The sequence below is a fragment of the Triticum urartu genome, chromosome 3 (assembly GCF_003073215.2).
Source record: "Triticum urartu cultivar G1812 chromosome 3, Tu2.1, whole genome shotgun sequence".
Classification (NCBI taxonomy): domain Eukaryota; kingdom Viridiplantae; phylum Streptophyta; class Magnoliopsida; order Poales; family Poaceae; genus Triticum; species Triticum urartu.
In genome coordinates, this window is record NC_053024.1 from 246,797,898 (window position 1) to 246,802,263 (window position 4,366).

The window sequence follows — 4,366 nt, forward strand, 5'->3', positions numbered from 1 at the left end:
AAGAGAAGGTAGTACCTATCATTATTATGAAACCTTTGGGAGTTACTTCTACGTTTGCTTATTATGCCATGCTATGCTAGTAGACGTGGATTGGGTGAGTGATATCCATGACAGATGTGAGTTGTAATTTTAATGGTTTATCTAAGGTGGCAACTTAAACACACATCTGGGTGGATTGAGGCACCTGATGTCTATCAGGACTTGCCTGTTTTTTGGACCGCCACCCAGGCTCAAAGGGATCATAAGATCTTTCATGCTAGAAACTTCCGTGTGCAGCCACAAGCCATTATGGGCTCTGGCATAGTTGACTAAGTTGTGCGAACTCTTACGGGGTGGACTAGCAGATGTAGGGGTTGTAGGTGGTACGGTCTACCCCACATGTAAGGTGCTAGCGCTTCTGAAAGACTGTGTCTCGGTCATCCGTCTTCTCAAACACCATGTAGTGCGAGAAACCAAACGGAGGCGATCGAGTCTTGTGGGGAAAAGTGCGCAAACCTCTGCAGAGTGTACAAACTAATCATGATTAGCCGTGTCCCCGGTTATGGACAACTTGAGTATCTAGTACTTGAATATCATTGTGAATCTCAACATGTTACTTCTAATTAATGTTGTTGGGTTTTAATTATTTTTAATTGGGATTGAGAATGCTGTCAACCATTCTCAATGTTTCACAACCACCATGATAGTTAAATAAATTTATTCCTTTGCAGTAGGGAAAAATTGGCTTTACGCAAAACTGTAACCATAGAGCTTTCCACCAGCCATATATGCATATAGTATAGCTGTTTCATTCCATTACTCTCTATGTGTTACTTTGCCAGCATATTCCATGTGCTGACCCGTTTTCGGGCTGCAACGTTAATGTTGCAGACTTTTCAGACGACGATTGAGGTGCTTTTAGGTCGTGGCCCTATACTCAGTGATGCCGCTGGAGTTGATGGACCCATTTATCTTCCAAGTCTTCCGCTGTTATCTTTATAATATGGCCTTAAGCCATATTTATTGTAATAAGTTCTTTTTGAGCCATCGATGTAATAAGTGTGTGATTGCAACTCTGCTATAAAACCTCGATGTACTGTGTGGTGTCAGCATTACTGATCCAGGGATGACACCGTAGCACAGTAGACGTGATCCATTCGGGTCAGGTCGCTACAGAGATGGTATCAGAGCACACGCTGACTGTAGGACACGACCACTAAGTTAAAGCCATAGATCATTCTCTTCTCATTTTCTAACTCCTCATCTTTTCTACTCTATTAGGATGACGAACGCGAAGATTAAGTACGCTCAACCGGATGAAGGCACACCATTTGGATTTCACCTGAAGGAAGTCACCAAGTACCTGAACATTGGATTACCAAGCTTCACGGGAACCTTCAACGCCACTCTGCCTGAAGAGGAGCGCTGGAAGATTCAAGCTCACGTTCCGGGAAGAACATTCGCGCCAATCACGAAGCCCATAGATAGTGTTTTCAATGCACCAACCTGGAGTCTGGGAAGGAGCATGGCAGCTCATATCACCATAGGACGCATTGGAGAAGTTTATCAAGAAGACCTCAAGGACACTATCTACCAGATTTGCGGACGCCGAGATGAACAATGGGAGTTAGTCAGCACCAAGAAGGATAGATCCATTGCAGCATTCATCCAGGAGTTAAACCAGCACATTCGACGCCACGAGAACCAGATGTGCAATGATATGATAGAGTTGAAGAATGCGAAGGCAAGGATCATCGAGCTAGAAGGAGAACTGAAGTCTACACGCAAGGACTACATGGACGAGATCGTAGCTCTAGCAAGGCACAATAACGATCTTAAGCAAGAGATTGAAGAACTCAAGAGGAAGTTAGCATCCCAGGAGGAAGATGAGTACGTCACATGTCCGGACAACTACATCATCATCGACGACACCGATTCGGATCCAAGTGAACCCGACCTTGAAGACGAAGCTGGAGCAGATATCATGGAGTCTTCCACCGGTTCAAATTTCTAGATGACCACCAGATAATAGTAGTATTTCCCCATGTAAACAATAGTCGAGCACATTTGCGATAGTTAGACCGTTTGTAATCCCTTGTTTGATTGATTGAAGTGATTTTGTGTGCATTTGCCTCATGTGCATATGGGTAGTGTTTTCCCTTTAGACCCCCTCTATTCTTATTCTCGTCTTTTCTAAACCCTCAGATGCCTCCGAGACGTGACAATGGATTTCCACCGGAGCTCACTCAGTTGATCCAGCAGCAGAATCAATTGATGCAGATGTTAGTTCAGAATCAGCAGAACAACAACAACAACCCACCACCACCACCACCTGTTGACCACTTAGCCCGTTTCCTTAGGCTGAATCCGCCGGTGTTTTCCAGTAGCACGCCGATAGTAGCAGACGATTGGCTCCGCAAGATAGGAAGGGAGTTGACCACTGCAGGATGCACGGATGGTGAGAAAGTGAAGTTTGCCGCACACCAGCTTGACGGACCCGCGGCAGCATGGTGGGAGAATTTCACAGCCACTTACCCAGTTGACACTGTCACATGGGATCAGTTTCAGCAAGCTTTCCGCACTGCCCATGTTTCAGCAGGAGCTATGGCCATAAAGAAGCGTGAGTTTCGCAACTTACGCCAAGGAGGAAGGACAGTTGGACAGTATGTGGAGGAGTTTAGCAAGTTAGCACGTTATGCCCCAGATGACGTTTCTACGGATGCAGCTAAGCAGGAGAAGTTTCTGGAAGGACTGAATGATGAACTAAGCATGCAGTTGATGGTAGCGAGTTTCAACAACTACCAGGAGTTGGTAGATCATGCCATCATGATTGAAGGGAAGCAACAGCAGATTGAGAACCGCAAGAGGAAATATGGACAGGGGAAGTATAACTCTGGAGCCCAGCAGAAGCCCCGTTTTGCCCCTAAACCGGGATTTAAGTTTCAGCACACCCATGGAGGAGGTAGCTCGCACAACCATAATGGCCACAAGAATGGTAATGGGAATGGAGGAAGCAACGGCCAGAATCGAACCACCCCATCGACCCCAACCAAGAGAGATCTGAGTCAAGTCACTTGTTACAAGTGTTCGAAGACTGGACATTACGCCAATGAATGTCCCGAAGGCCAGAATGGAAATGGCAATGGAAGCTCTGGGAAGAAGCCGAACCCTTTTAGCAGGGGACAGGTGAGCCACATTAGTGTGGAGGAGGTTGAAGATCAGCCTGATGCAGTAATCGGTAAGTTTCTGATTAAGACATTTACCGCACTTGTTCTTTTTGATACTGGTGCATCGCATTCATACATCTCAAGGGGATTTGTGGATAAATATAACCTGCCAACCCAAGCCCTTAGGTCACCCATGTTAGTAAGCTCACCAGGAGCAGAGTTTATGGCCAGAAGATGGTGTGATCGGTTATCATTAAGGATTGGTAACTATGTGTTTCCCTCAGACCTAATAGTATTGGAATCTCAAGGACTGGATGTGATATTAGGCATGGATTGGTTATCAAAGGATGAAGGGAATATTGAGTGTGCTAGTAAGTCAATTTTGCTTACCACACCAGAAGGAAGAAGGATCAAGTATGTATCCCGGCATGTACCAAAAAGGACACAAGTGAATTGCCTAACAGGAGTCGTGCAGGAGGAAGTACCAGTGGTAAAGGATTTTCCTGATGTATTTCCTGAGGAATTGCCAGGCATGCCACCGGATAGAGACATTGAGTTTTTGATTGAGTTATTGCCAGGTACAGGCCCAATATCGAAGCGACCATATAGGATGCCAGCAAAGGATTTGGTGGAAATTAAGAATCAGATTAAGGAGTTATTGGATAAAGGTTACATTCGCCCAAGTTCTTCACCTTGGGGATCACCCGTACTTCTAGTGGAAAAGAAGGATGGATCATTAAGGATGGTTGTAGATTATCGGGGATTGAATGAAGTAACCATCAAGAATAAGTACCCACTGCCAATGATCAATGATCTGTTTGATCGTTTGCAAGGAGCTAAAGTGTTTTCCAAGATCGATTTGCGATCAGGGTACCACCAATTGAAGATTCGAGAGCAGGACATACCTAAGACAGCATTCACCACGAGATATGGACTGTATGAGTATACCGTTATGTCATTTGGATTGACTAACGCACCTGCCTATTTTATGAACCTGATGAACAAAGTGTTTATGGAGTTTTTGGATAAGTTCGTCGTAGTGTTCATTGATGACATCCTGGTTTATTCAAAGAATGAAGAGGAGCATAAGGAACATTTGCGTTTGGTTTTGGAGAAACTAAGGGAACATCAGTTATACGCCAAATTCAGCAAATGTGAGTTTTGGTTGAAGAGAGGATTCCTCGGACACGTTATATCCGGAGAAGGTATAGCAGTTGACC